General features: G+C 39.4%; 1 protein-coding gene across 2 annotated transcripts in view; it reads right to left on the bottom strand.

Annotated features, from left to right (window-relative positions):
- The window catches only part of ncalda (neurocalcin delta a), an 85,495-nt gene extending 70,430 nt beyond the window's left edge, over positions 1–15,065 (bottom strand). The window contains exons 1-3 of one of the 2 annotated variants that reach the window (XM_073485707.1): positions 14,877–14,994; positions 13,145–13,234; positions 12,100–12,223 (exon numbers count right to left, since the gene is read on the bottom strand). The gene's annotated coding sequence lies outside the window, so the exon portion shown is untranslated. Of the gene's footprint in view, positions 1–12,099; positions 12,224–13,144; positions 13,235–14,876 lie in introns of both variants that reach the window. The other variant, XM_073485709.1, reaches the window with a different exon arrangement.
- Between the last annotated feature and the right edge of the window lie 554 nt (positions 15,066–15,619).

Here is a 15,619-nt window from a genome sequence, read left to right as displayed (position 1 = left end):
GTCGCTCCAAGAAGCTTTCATCCTGCTTCTCCTCTAAAGCACACTGGGTGGCAAACTGAAACATTACATAAAGACAATGTGGGCCGAACCTGTGTGGTTGTGAGGTCGTCTGCATTTACGTGTGTTTATTCACCTGCATCATAAAAAGGTTAGTGAATGTAATTCAATTCAATTATGGTGATAAATGTGGCTTACATTTAACAAATGGTAAAACCAAGATAATAAAAAATAAAAAAGATGAAGGGAAAATCTTCACTGAAATTAGTAGGTAATTATCAAGAAGTTTTGTTTGATACAAAATGAGAAAAAAGAGAGGAATCCAGTATGCAATCCATTATGATCATCATTACGGCAGAGGGCTTATAGAAGATCTCCACAAGTGTTGTTAAAGCTTTGGAAGAATCATCTACCTCAGTGACATCAACTCCCCTTACAGAAACAAAGGGTTTAGAATGAAAGTAATAATCTGTGCTATTTTATGGAGCAAAATTAGTCTTAATAGCGTTTCAGTTGAAAATGTGTTTCATGATCCACAAAATAAAAAAACAAAACAAGATTTATGCCCCTTTCTGAATAAATTATGGGTCTCAAAATGTATTTTTGTTAGTGTTTTACCAAATCCACAAAACAGCTAAAACTTTTTATTTGTGGATCATAAAAGACACATTTCTCACTACTTTTGAGACTAATTTCCCTCTATATTATTTGTATATTTAAATGTTGGAAAGATGGGCTTTGCATACGAGTGGGCTGTCTATATAGTAAAAGGATGCAAATATTTCTGAACATGACCAGGGTAAACAGAGAAAAAGGGCTGTGGTAAAGCTAGAAAACCTACAACAAGAATGTACCGTGCCACACTGGACCAATAAACACGGGTGACGTACAAGTCGAGCAATGCTTGGTTTGGGCTCTGTGCCCATTTTGCAACGGGTAACAGTATCAACAGTACACTAAAATATGTTGTTGAAAACATTTTCTGAGAGAAACAGACAATAAACAGGATTGTGGTTCATATTTGATCAATGCTGCTTTGGTCTGTTTGTCCTCTCACGGTTGGTATGGAGGGGAAATTCATACCTTCTCTTGGAATAGTGAGTGAGAAACATTTAAGATGATCATTTTTGAATGATTATAATGGTGCAGCACCATGGCTTCATTCTTTCTGAGTTTTAAAACAGTGTGAGTTTTTTCAGCCTCTGTTTTCACAGTACAGAAACAATATTGCAGCCAATTCTGGTTCACAATCCTTCTTTATTGCAGCTAAAAAGCATGGTAAAATATATTTCTGAAACATTTTAGGGGAGAAATAGGCCGTGTAGTACCAGAATCTTGGTTTGTAGTTTATCAGAACTGCCTGGTATTGACAGATTGATCGGAGTTTGGTGAGACACCCCTCACTTGATACAAGAGAGTGACAGAGGGGCGGCTTGCTCTCTCAACTCTTTGTGTCTATGGATGTGCAATACAAAAACGCAGAAGAACAATGTGAAGTGGAAACAACAGTCCTAAAATCCCCCAGATGACGTGTTTTGTTTTGTTTTGTGACTTTTGCTGGCAAAATAGCGGGGGTTCTGGGTGCAGCCCAAATGGAGAGAAGTTTACCATTGTTCATTTGCATAAACTACCAACACTGATACAAAGCTGGCTGGAAATTGGCAAAGTTTCCCTTTAATTCTGCTCTGTCTGTACCTTTCTATCACAGTGTTTCTAGTTTATCAGACTCTTATTTTTATGCCCATCCTTTCATACTCGCCAGAATCAATTGCTCATCCTATATATGTCAAATCTGTGAATGTTCCCCTATGACTGTACAGACACCCAGGAGTTCATATTCAACAGGTTAAAATAACAGGCATCCTAGGTCCCTAAACATCCCTGTGAAATCAGTTGTATACCCGGGTATTCACACTTGACTGACAGTGATGGGCATTCACACATTGCGGGACAGCCCCGTGCTAATTCAGGGCTTGCCCATGGACTCTTGGCCAGCCAGGGCGTGAAGCCAAAGCCTGTCAGTGAAGCTTAGCAACTCATCTAGGCTCCCCCAGCACAACCCACAGCTACTGATGCCCCCAATTCTGACAATCCGTCTGACCTTGGCTGAGGGGTATCAATGTGTAGCTGGTGAGGTAATGGAGTGTAGGGTTTAAGGGTGTATTCAATTAAAAATGCATACTTTTAACAAACTGTTGAACTCTCACTCAGCTGTCTGTCTGCCTGTGTACAATGCTGTAGGTCTTTGTGTGATTTTACCTGTATGCGTATATCTGTGTGATCACTCACAGCTTCATAAATTATGTGGGTCTGTTTCTTCTTCACTGCCTATTAGTCTGTCTCAGTCTATGGCATGGAGACCAAATATGTCTCAGACTGAAATTTAGCAGCTGTTGCAGAAGATTACACAAACATCTGATATTAGCAACAACAACTGGAAACAGCTAGTGCTACTGATTGCTTTGCCAATGGAGCGTTGTCTCAGACAGTGCTGTCTTGCTATTTTTAATTACCTGAAACAGAAATACCATAGAAGTTATTAACTTTAAACTTCTGGCATAATCAGTCAAAGAGTTGAAGTGCACGTGAAGGGAATGAGAGCTGTACAACTGTTTTCCTTCTACCATAGGCCACGAACTTATCGATCACCTTTCGCAATGCAAAGCCCATGCTGTGTTTACTGTAAGTTTGAAGCCACACTCTGAGCAGGCAGAATGACACATAGACAAACAGAGATCACTGTGAAATGCCACAGCTGCTGCCCATTAAGGCAGTACATAAATGGATGCATCATGGTATGTTGCCCGCTGGGGCAGATGTTCCACATTGATTTTGAGCACCTGGGTGGCGCTGACAGAGGTGTCTATCAATAAGTCTCCAGTGCGCCCATTTGCATTTGGGAATGGGGCCTTTTACTTTAGCTCTAAGTACTGAGGGTATCTTTGGGATACTGGGGCCCATTTCACTAAACAGATTTACTGCTTACACATGGATTGCAACTGGTGCTATCATCCCATTTCATAAATGATTATTGCTGACAAAGTGCAGACACATTTGCAAGGCTTATTTTCTACTTGCATGCTTATGCATGCGTACCAAGTGCTGTGTTTTTTTCAATTAGTTAAATGTGTCAAAATCAGTATTACAGAAGAATCGCTTCATTTGGCGGCAATATTTGGCCAGTGGAAACAAGCTGTAAACACAATGTATGAATTTATTTACCCATATATTTACCATTCCTCAGTTTTATTGTTGCATTCTTTTGTTACACAATAACTGCTTAATAAAACTTTTGGAGGTATACATTAAAACTATATTCTAAGAACAGCTCATTATATTGGTGTAACAAAGAGGTCTGTGTAAGCATACTAAACGACCACTGTAACCCACATTTGAGTAAAGCTGGCACAAAAGCCTTTCCAGCAGGTTGGCATGTTTCATTTCAATTATTGCCAACAAAAAACACCTTTCATGATCTGCCATTTATTACAAAAGGTACAAGAAACCAGCGATAAATACAAATGCTGTAGTGCAAAAACAAAATATTAGTGCAAAAGTGGACACCAAAATGCCACTCATAAAAAATGAAGGCTAATGACTGCATCAGTCAAGACCATGAATATAGAATACAAAAATCCTAATAAAAATATAAGGAAATACTATAATAAATATCATCGCAAGTATGTATGTTTTAAAATCACAAATCTATATACAGTAGTTTCGTGCAAACCTCTTCATCGTGGGATGTGCAAAAGTTCACAGATTAGAGAATATGTGTCATAGGATGATGGTCAAAGATGTCAACTAATGTAATGTATAGAGACAGAAGTCCACAGGGGGGGCTTGTTGATGGGACCAGCTGCAGATGAGAATAAAGTGCAGGGTGGTAATTCATCACTGGGGGTGGCTGGACTGGAATTTTGGTCCTAAAAAAGACAAAGGTTCAGACACATTGTTTTGTGTTAACAGTAATATGATCCATGTGAACACTAGGGTTGGGCGATGTCTACCGAAATTGGCACATGACGATGTCTACAGTGAAACATCGTGATGGACGATGACATCGTTGTTTATGAATTTGAGGCAGCGTGTCCCGTCAGTGTTGTCGTAAGGCAGCAGTTGCGTATTAGCTCACCACTGTAGCCGCCACTATTTCCCACTGTTGCTCTGACATTAATCTCCAACTGTTTCACCCTGCAGAGGAAACTATCTCCTGTTAGCACCCCCATACATCCCTGTGCCAGGTTTAAAAGTGTCCTCGTCTCCGCACCACATGTCCGTAACTTAGCTAACTTTGTTCAGTCTCATATGCATAAAACAACGTCTGCTGATTAGCCAAGGAAGCTAAGCTAAGAAAACTGTGTGTAAAAACAGCATGACTAAGAGAAACAGCGGCCGTGGGAAAAAAAAACACTGCTGCCACATATTTAACCTCGTGTCTCGGGTTCGCCTAACTGAGCTGGTTTAATAAGAAAATAATAAACGGGACACGGAGACGTAATGTTAGTGCCATGAGCAGCAACATACTTCTTTTCATTTCCTCTTCACATATCACGAACAACAACTCTCTGGTGGAGAGCCTTTTAAATTACAATGTTACGATGGTCAGGGATCAGCAGTCGATGGCTGTCAGCCATCGGCAATGGACGATGTCATCGTCCATGGGCCCAACCCTAGTGAACACTGTAGTGTTTTTTTGTTTTTTGTATAGCCCTCTGTAACTCTAAGATATGATCAATAGGACCTTTGTAATATAACACATCACAGTGCCATCTGTCCTCTTCCAGGGAGAAAGTAAGAAACAGTTGGGTAGATAACTTACAATGTTATATTGTCACATAGTGGAAACATGGACTGCAGAGAAAAGACAGCCACGTGGTTTTCACAGAGCGCACGCTTTACAAAAGTATGAATAAGTAAGTTCTTCAGCCACTTTAGATTTGTTACTATCATTCGACCCAATGCTTGATAAAGCAGGATCTTCCAGCTCTGCAGGCCCTGGCCGTTTCTTCATGGGGGTAGAAGACGTAGCCGGAGCAAGAAATTGCTATTTACAGCCACCTGTTATAAATAAAGACAATGAATAACTGACAGCAGAGCATGACTACGCTGATCTCAACTAAACTGGTGAAACTCTGACAACTGGTCAAAATAATTCTAATTTATAATCTTCACATGTGGCGTATAGATTACATTATAGCTTAATTAGCTCAGTCTTAGCAACGCTACACTAACAAGAAAACAGTCACATCACACCATTTGAAAAGCTTTACGCTGACTGTTATAGTTACTGTTACAGTTTGTGTTGTTACACTTAAGTCAGTTTTGGTAAACAGCAAATGTTACTTAGATGTTACTTACCGGTTTTAAAGAAACGTTTCGAGTTCAGCATCAAACTGCATCTTTTTACTCGCCCGGAGCTGTCTCCAGCGTTGGAAAGCCACACCAATATGTACTCGTGTTTGGCTTCTTTTTACATTGCGTCCTTTTGCCGTTGATGTGGTTACTTTTTTCTTTTCTGTTGTTTGAGATGATGATTTTTTGTGGAGCTTCTGCATCTTTGTGTTTTCCAAAAAAACTGGCTAACTTCAATACAACTCGGTAGCCATGAGGTTTGTTCGAGATGAACTGCGCCTCTGCTGGATAGCGGACGAGACCAGGCGGCAGCAGCAGGGGGCAGAGCCAAAAAGCTGCGATGAAGTTGGACAGTTTTCCAGCAGACTTCAGTCTGTACAGGAGGTCACAGAAACACTCACATCTTGTTAGATCTGAGTCTGATTGATTTAAAATGTTATCAGTCTTCAGTTGTTGGTAATTATGACACCACAGCCTATTAAAACGCTACACAGGCGATCTATGATTTCTGTTCATAGATCAACCTCCATTTTACATAAATTCTCACGTAAATCAGCATCATATTAGTTTGATGCTGTCTATAAATCATCTGACCAGACCTGTCCCTCTCAGGATACATTAATAAATGGAATATAAAACTCAAACACAAATGAAAAAAAAATACAAAGACAATAGATTTCATGATTAATCTGTCACATATTCATATTGTCAAGGCTTCACATCTGAATCCTCACATACCACTTCCCACAAGTTTTTGGTGTTGTTAAATATTTTACAGGCTGATTTAAATTAGTCAAATGTTTATATAGACAACAATTATTTATTGTGTGCTGTTTAAAATATATGTGGTCTATTTAGTCTCCACACCAACCACACAGCATGTATTCAGTTAACAGAATAGCCTACCTTCAAAATCAGACAAATACGATCAAAATCTCTCCAATTCAGCAAAAATAAAAAGTTTCTATAAGACGTCATATAGTTGAGTCAACATCTAAGCCAATAAGCTGTAAGGCCAGGCAACAGCCAGGCGTTTTCAGTCGGCGGAGAGCAACTGCAGCGCCTGGCTCAAAACACTGCAGCCGTCTCGATCCCGTGAGATTACTGTTGCCCACGTGTGCATGACGTCAGAGCAAGTCGGGATCAAGACAGACACACTCCAAACAGAAACATTCTACATTTTATCATTCTCATTCCACTTCTTGACTACAATTCAAAATAACGCCATGTGGGTTCTAACAATGCTTGACAATGTGCCTGTAATGACTGACAGACACACTGGAAGGCTTTTCAGGTTCATAGTAGTGCTCATTTTAAAGGCTTTTGACAGCTAAATGCAGTACTGACTCCACTGCAATCCTTTCTGATCGAGTATGAGGGAAGATAAATTTGGCTGTATTCAGGCCCTGAAGCCCATCACCAGATTGTTAGATGCTGGCAGTTGGTCTCTTTCTATCTGAACTTAATTGAGGGAAGTCATGCCATACAGACAGATCTACAGACAGACACCCACAGAGTTGAGTAATAACAGCCAGCTGTTTCGGACAGCTGACATTTGACTGAGAGGCCGCACAGGGATGTGGCTTTCTACGCATACAAACAGGAGGGTGCAGTGACGGATGCAGATCGTACTGAAGAGAAAGGGAGAAGGTAAATGAAAAGGATGTGACAAAGAGTGTTTATTGGACTCCTCACCACAATAAGATGATAATTTGCATAGTAACAAATACACAGCATAAGCCACCAGAGCCTGTGTATTTAATAGCAAATCATAAAGTGCTTGCAGAGATGAAGAGATTTCACTACAGTCTGTCAACACATTTAATGCCAGCCGTTGTGATGATCTAACACATCAGACAGGCTGGCAGTGCATAGCCTTGGTGACTCACAGGTCAGAGAAAGTCATCCGACCAATCAGAGGGGCAGGTGTCAGCACTCAGTCATCTATGGACTGAAGGCTCACTCAGACACACGAGACTTGTGCGGGGGCTTTCATCCTAGGTAATCCCTTTATGTTGTATAACATGAAACAAGCCGAATAAATTACAATTAGAAGATATTAAATCAGATTCTAACAAACTTAATAAGGCAGGCAGGCGGACAGAGGAGAAGTGATTTTATGATCTTTAGGGCAAACACAACTGAAACATCCTGGATGAATCTGTCCATGTTTTATGTACATACTGTTTACTTTATGCAAATGCATGTTCAAATAATCTAGAACAAGAAATGTTTTCATGTCAAGTGTTATATGTTTTATATGTCAAATTGATCTGATCTGTGAGTGTTCTGTTAAACTCTGACACAGTATTTGAAATGTTTTTTTCTAGCTCTATGAGTTACAGTGTACAGTCAGAAGAAAATCCCTGAGTGATGTTACTCGGGTGGTTTGACTTGTTGGCACTGGTTCAGACATCTAGTCATATCTTCAAATTTAAGAAGGTTTCGAAATATCAGTGGGTACTCCCACGTACACTGAAAGGAGCTAAAGCTACTTTTTGATTTTCTTTAATTTTAGTTCAGTTGAAATTTTAAAATCTACTAAGTCGTACATTCTTTGTATAATTAAACTATAATGAGTAGGATATATTTTGCAAATAAGTCTAGTATTTTTAAAAATGAAAAAATTACCTATATGCTGAAATTATAGTGGGAATTTTTTCTAGAAAGATTTAATGGGGGAACATTAAGATTGAAAAATGAGGGATCATACACTTAAGGAACTGGACTGCAGATGATACCCTGAGGCAGTCTACTATGACTGCTTTAAATTCAGACAAAATAAACACAAATTATTAGTATTTTGCCATGCTATGAATATTTTCCAATGTATATTGGACTGGATTTGTATGTTTATGTAATCTGCACCTAAACCTACCTCTGAACCTACATATAACCAATTTTTAGTCTTATTTTGAGACACATATTTTTACGTTAAATGTTTCAGATATACTGTATAAGAACATATAAATGACGTAACCCCTTGTAAAGAAAACTGTCAAAATATCTTTGATTTAAAATAAAGAAGATAAAAAAAAGACTAAATGTAAAGCACTAAGTCACAGTTTACAAAGACATGTATCTCAAGAAAAGAGATTGTTGAAAGTTGTGTACAACCTATATATTTTTGGATGATAACACCACAGGCTGCAGAAAAGCCTGGCCTGAAAGTAGGGACAGTAATGTCTCCCATAGGTATTTTCTTCAGACATTTGCAGCCAGAAGTTACATTTGAAGAATAGGTGAAATTTAGCTGGGTGATCCTTGTAAATAACCTGAAACCGATTGGCATCAATTAATTAGTGAGTATTAAAACAACACAAAAACTACGCTCAAAATGGCCCGTTAATGAATGGAATGGAGTGAGGGGCTGCAGTGTGCCAGGCCTGCTCCTGAGGGCAGTGAGCATCACATTATGTTCCATGTGGGAAGCATGAGGCTGACAGTTGATGATTCTGTTTGATCTCAGCCACTAAGCCACTCATGTTGAGCAGAGAACAGGCACCAAGGAACAACTGCAGAGCTCTGTACACTGAGGGTGGGTGGGATGTTGTGATATTTGTCTGTACACTAGTAAAGGACAAGAAGGACATGCCTTAACATTTAGAATTTCTACTTCACAGGACATCATGGAAATATCGTTTGAGCATTTGTCTTTGAATTTGCCTTATATGGAGCATCCGGACAGCTTTGTGGGCTAAAGGCACAGACCATGTGACTGTGATATTACAGGGTCAGATCTGGCATGTGTTGCATGTCATCCCCCGCAAGTTGTCTCAACCTCTCCAGTCTCATTATTCAAAATTAACTTGCCAATAAAGGCAAATGTAAAAAAAATGAAAGAAAATCTTTCTCTAATTTCATTTGTTCAATATTTTCATTATGAGCAGGGGGCTTAAGTAGCTGCAGTATAGCCGTGTCCTTGGTTTCAATGAGGAATGCCAACAATTCAAACTATCTATCCTGGGAAAACTGAAGGACAAATGTAGACACTGTTTCCCACACTGTGTCTGTGTTTGATAAGGAAACAGAGCCAAAGAAAACCAACCACCACAAGTGATGCAACTGTCAGTCCTGGCTGAATTCCTCCGTGGTCATTACACCAGTACAAGGAACACGTCGACTGCTCTCATTCTGCTCACTACTCACAGTTTGTGCCATTCACTACGCACTTTATAATTACTTCAAGATTCAATACTTTTTGATGTAGTGAATAGGAATTTGGTTTGGTGAGCTAACACAAAACAAAAATAAAAATCTCACATCTACAGTAATCACCCAGGGACATAAAACAAGTGATTCATCTTTTATAATAAAAAAATACATATTTGAAACAAGCGTTCGCATGGGGAGGCTATCAGTACAGCAAACCATCTATGGTATATACCATTGTATATGCAGTATCTATCTATCTATCTATCTATCTATCTATCTATCTATCTATATATATATGTATACACACACACACACACATATATATACCATATTTCTATACCATATTTATTCCAGAAGTGAGGATGCTCTTAATCTCACCATGATAAAATTGCTTCACACCTTCCTGTGATATGAAATATTTTTCCAGTTGTCCTTCAAAGAACAGTCTTTACTGAGCTTTTTCTTCATAACTACCTTGTTATTAAATGTAGTTTAGTTAATTAATTTTAGACATCATCCTTAGTACAGTATGATTGTATGACAATTTATCATTGTGTAATACATAATATTACCTATATCTTTATTCAAGACTGGGTTGCAGTGGTGGTAGGCTACGCAAATAGCCTGATGCTTCTCTCTTAGCTAATTCCTGCAGCTCCTGCTTGGGGATTCCCAGTCTGATGGGATGTATAATCCCCTCCGTTTGTGATGCCCTGCCTGGGTTCTCCTGGAATACCTCCAAAGGGAATATCACATGGAGGCATCTAGAAGGCATCCCAATCAAATACCCAAACTACCTCTACTGGCTCCTTTAAATCTGTGTAGACACTAAGCGAAGACAACTCATTTCAGTTGCTTGCATATCATGACTAATTTAGACAAATTCATTCTTGGCAAGGGCACTGAAAAAGAGTGTTTCAAGAACCATTATGGATTGACCAAATGCAGAAAGAGCAGCCTCACCTGGTGGAGGAATACTGGGCACAGGGACAACGATCATGGCGAGTGTGGTGAAGGGTAACTCTATGATGTGACACATACTACAGAGAGCGTTAAAATGTTTGTATATCTGCGTCATGATTGGAATGTGATCGGATCTGCTCGACAGCATCTGGTTTGCATTGTGTTGGTATCTAAAGTAGGTGTAAACACATTCTGTAAAACTTGCTGGCATCTGTACACAACATAACATTGATATAGATATTTGCATATAGATAACATAAACTAGAGGTTGTTGTTCAAATTCAGAGCATTGAAAAGGCTGAAAGAGAATGATTTTACATTTATTCTGTGCCATGACAGTACCAGAAGATGCCTTATTCAACAGACCTGCATGAAAAATGAAAGCAATACTGGTGGGAAATGAATAAGATACAGAGAGAACTATCTGTGTGCGGAACAATGTGTGCTGCACTCATCTGTTCAGCTGATCTGCTGGTAAAAAAAGACTTTTGATTCATCTTGTCACAGAGTAGCCTACACGCCGTTGTTGCAAAAAAACAGGACATAAAAACGGACACAAACAACTGTATAAATTAAATTTGCCCATTTTTCAAGACAGGACGGGACAGACAACAGACTAACTTTTAATTCATCAAGTTAGCGTTAATTAGTCACAGGTGATCTAATCTGCTGCTGGTGATGTTTGTCATTTTTAGCAGTGACAGTCAAGTAAAAAGAGACACCTCCCACCTATGTTTTCCATCTCTCTAGTAACAAGGAGTTAGCATCATTAGCATCTGAGCTTAACAAATCCAGATATTTACTGGACCGGGAACTGAATCCAAAATGGAACCGACAATTGAAACCCATCCCTATTGGTACCGCAAAACTAGACAAACGTATAAATGCAGTTATATACAGTTTTAATACCAAGAGCTACTATCTATTCAAACACAGTACACAGTAAATCCAGTAATTTTCTATAAAATCTACTGTAAATAGTTGTGAGGTGAAGTAAACCTGCTTTTTTAAATGGTTACCTCATGACATGTGGATACTAGTTGTCGGAAAAGTCTCCTCTTTATCTAACAAACAGGGAATGAAAAAGCTTTTATACTCCATTCATCTCTCCTCCTCTTAACTTTTTATCAGCTTTGAACATAAAAACATACATTGGGAAGGATGCCAGTTTGTCATAGGACTTACATTAAACAGACATCACAGACTTACAGTAAATGTAGGAAAATTCAGCTGAACTGCTCGTCCTTGGACTGTGCTGAAAAACAGGTTCACCCCACGATCTGAGACCACAGTGTCAACCAAAGCTTTTACTAACAAATGCAGTGTGTCATGGCAAGTGAGTGCTGACAGAGGACAGTATGATGAAATGAAGTAAAGGTGTGATCAGCGTCATTTTCTTGTCAGCTTACCTAAAAGTAATCACTGACGCCCCACTTAAGATACATTCACATTATTGAAATCAATCTTTTCCAGTGGCTGTTTGCAGTCTGACGTCTTGTTTGACGTCTAAACATTGACGCGCCCATATATCAAAACTCCTTTTGCACTTATTTACAGCGTCTCATAACAACAGACAAGCTATAAATCATGTCAGCTTACTAACGAAACTACTACAGTTGTATCACTCACCGGGTGGAACGTGTAGAGGCCTGCAGCCCAGCTGGGTGGTTTCGGACGGCTGGGTAACTTCTGGTGTTTGGGTTTAGTGCCGTTCCTTTATCCACCTATGATCTTATCTGGAAGTTAACAGCACCTGGGGAAAGATGAAGAGACACACTTTCAAACTTCAGTTTTACTGCCAGAATGAATGTCACACTGGTATTAGGTTGACCAAACATGATAAAAATCAAACTATTTTCCCCACTCTCCAAATCTTAACTGAGACCTGTCTCCACCACAACAACAAGCTGTTGCACTCTACGGGCGTACCGGTTCAGAGCTGACAGAGCTTGTGCAACTCAGTGTTGTACAAGGATAGCTAAATCACCTTACTGTATTCCACATGTGAATATGCACTGTAGTGTACATGTCAGTCCTTGTATCCATAAATGTGAGTGCACAAACGTTCTTGCATGAATCTAAATAAAACAATGTATGGGTTAATGAGTGTACATGTTGAGTTAATGAGTGGGTCAAAGGGAGGTTGTGCATCACTGACTGAGGTCCAGACATGTGTGGCCTATCTGATTCAGGGTCTCTGACCCGCGGACCCAACAGAGACATGAGATCCTGGTTTGGCTTCAGAGTTCAGACATGGGGTCAGAGTAAACACTGAGTGAGGGTAAAGCTTGGATGTTACTGTACGATCTACTGTACGATGTACGAGCTGCTCAGATGCTCACTGACTACTCTATTCCTCTACTCAAGAGGTGATTTATTATGGCTGGCAAAAAATCACATAACAAGAATGATTTTAAAAGAGATCATTTAAAAAATAGTGGCAAAAATATCCAAGGTAGTCGTGCAGCGATGGTAAGATCACTAATTCAATTTGTAATAAACGTAATCATAGAGGTACATTCACACTGTACTGGACCTGCAAATGTTTGACAATTTCCTTGAAAAATGACTGAAAAACAATTAATCAATTATCAAAATAGTCAGCAAATGTTTTTCTTTCGATCAACGGTTTTATTAATGGCCTAATCGTTGCAGCTTAAAGTAAGATACCTACCTGCTTTAACTGTTGATGCTGACTACAGCTGTCACGACCACACTGCCTGATGATGTGCGACCTGCCCCAGATGTCGGCTCATCTGTCTCCCTGTATATGTAATAAACTGACGATTTAAGGTGAGAAATCTACTTTGCACATACAGCAGGGGGATCTCCTCCCAACAACACCTCCTTAACACTGTGCACAGATGTTTTAACACTTAATAACATATAAAACATGAAATCTCTCGTTTCAGAGATGAGCTGAAAGAATGTTTGTGACCTAAGAATGTTAAAACCACACTACCAAACACCCCGTGTGGATATATTTTTAGTAAACCATACAAATGGAGGAGAAACGTAATCTTCCCACAAGCTCCACCAGTATATGAACTGTAACGTCCATCCAGTGATGTAACTTATATGCATTTAATTTATTTTTTACATAAATGAAATAGAGTTAAAATCAAAAGTAAATGTGAAGATGTGCTTCCTTTTACATAATGGTTAACTACATATTTTTGTCATATTGGGCTCAAGGAAACCGTGACCAGCACTTTTCATTATTTTCTGATGCTTTACAGTCCAAATGATTAATCAACTATTTGATAAACACGTATTAATCTATAAGGAAAATAATTATCGGATGCTAAAATGAAATTAAAAATACAACACATAATCTAGGTTTGTCCTACATTGTCACATTCTCATATAGCCCAACCAATACTGAACGTTTGGGGCTGCTTCTGATATCCATATCTGGCAGTTTCAAATACGATAACACTGCTGATAAACACACAGCATAAACAAACAATCTTGATATGCCTTTTAAGAACCGTGTCCTTGACAAGTTGACAGTTTCTTTCAATTGCAAACTCTCTAAAGGGGGATGCATTCAGCCAGACTACACCTCAGTTTACATGTGGTTAAAACATCAGGTCCACGGTTCTGATTGTCAGGAAAATTAGGAAATACTTCACCCCATTACAGTTAAAACATGAGGCAGGGATGACAGTGGTGTAGCAGTTGTACAAGTTTCATCTCCCCAGTGCACAGCTGTGATTGTGTGCCAGGTCTGGAACAATAGCCATGCATCTCTCCAGACATGACTGTGGTCTGTGGGTTCCTGACGAACACCTTCTTCATTTCTTATTTTATAAACGTCTACAAAAACACCTTCACTTCAGCCCAAGTCTCTCTAAACTTTGTGCCTGCAGCACAGGAAACACAATGTTTGTGTCCTGGCGAAGTCTCACTTGTTTTACTGTGTATCCGCCTACAGCACAACCTGCGGAAATCTTTGGAGCATTTCTTTAAATACACAACAAGAACACATGTTGATCGACGTGAGGATGAAATACCGCAGTAATAACAGTGGACCAACAGGACCCGGAACATTAACGGCACGTCGCGTCAAAAGTCAGCCAAAGAAACAACTTGTTTCTGCTCTACAATGCTCAATTAGCATAAAAAGCTAAAATGCTACAGTTTTTGGCAAAGCTAAGCACGGTGTACTGTATGTGTTGACCTAAGCTGCTGCACGAAAAGCACAGATAGCAATAGCTGCTTAAACGTTTTATAAACGTTGGCAGAGAGGCAACGCTCACCAGACTGCTTTCATTTTAACCAAGTGAAGAAGATGCGCTACGTTTTGAGTTTACAACCACGTAACAGACGTATATACTGAGTCTCTATGAGGGTCTTTCAGAGGAAACAAGTCAGTATGAGCTAACCTCAAGCAGAACACTTACCGCTTAGGTTAGAAATCGACTAGGATTGTTCATCTGCCGGTAACTCGGTAAACTAACCCACAGAGCAACACACAGAACACATGTATCCCAACAAGTGTCGGTGTGTAGAGAGTTGCATCGAAGATAATATATCACGAAGATGTACTGCATGAGAGGAAAAATGGACCAACTTCCGGTCTGAGAAATTGTGTCTGTCATGACGCATGCGCCTTCGGACAAGGTATAAACTTAGCCATTATACATTTTAATAAAACTTAACACGAGTGTTGTAGTTTTTTTTCTTTTTCCAAACAAAACTCGACACGCTAGAGGTAATAGGGTATGTGACTGCTATATCTGCGTACATGTGTGGTATCCAGGAACAAGAGCAGAGTGAGAGTTCCGTCTCATTCTTCCTCTCTAGCCTCGAGCTGAACTTCATAAATATATAGACTATGGCGCCATCTAGTGGACAATCAGGGAAGGTAGTGCATTCCTCACCTACTGTGATTTAGTATGGGTAACATTGGATGACTAGACTTTCAGTTAGCTTAAAAGCTAAAAGTCAGCTGTGATTGTGCCTGTGCCAAAACAAAAAACCTAACCCAAGCTGTTTTAACGACTAGAGACCAGTTACTTAACATCTGTTATTATGAAAATCTTTGAACGCCTGGTACGTAATCATCTTTCTAGTATTGCCATAGAGCCTAATCAGTTTGCATGTAGAGAAATAGGTCTGGCCATGATGTTGTTTTGCTGTGCCT

Source organism: Pagrus major, chromosome 17 (assembly GCF_040436345.1).
Source record: "Pagrus major chromosome 17, Pma_NU_1.0".
In the NCBI taxonomy this organism is placed as follows: Eukaryota; Metazoa; Chordata; class Actinopteri; order Spariformes; family Sparidae; genus Pagrus; species Pagrus major.
This window is presented reverse-complemented; position numbering and strand designations above follow the sequence as displayed.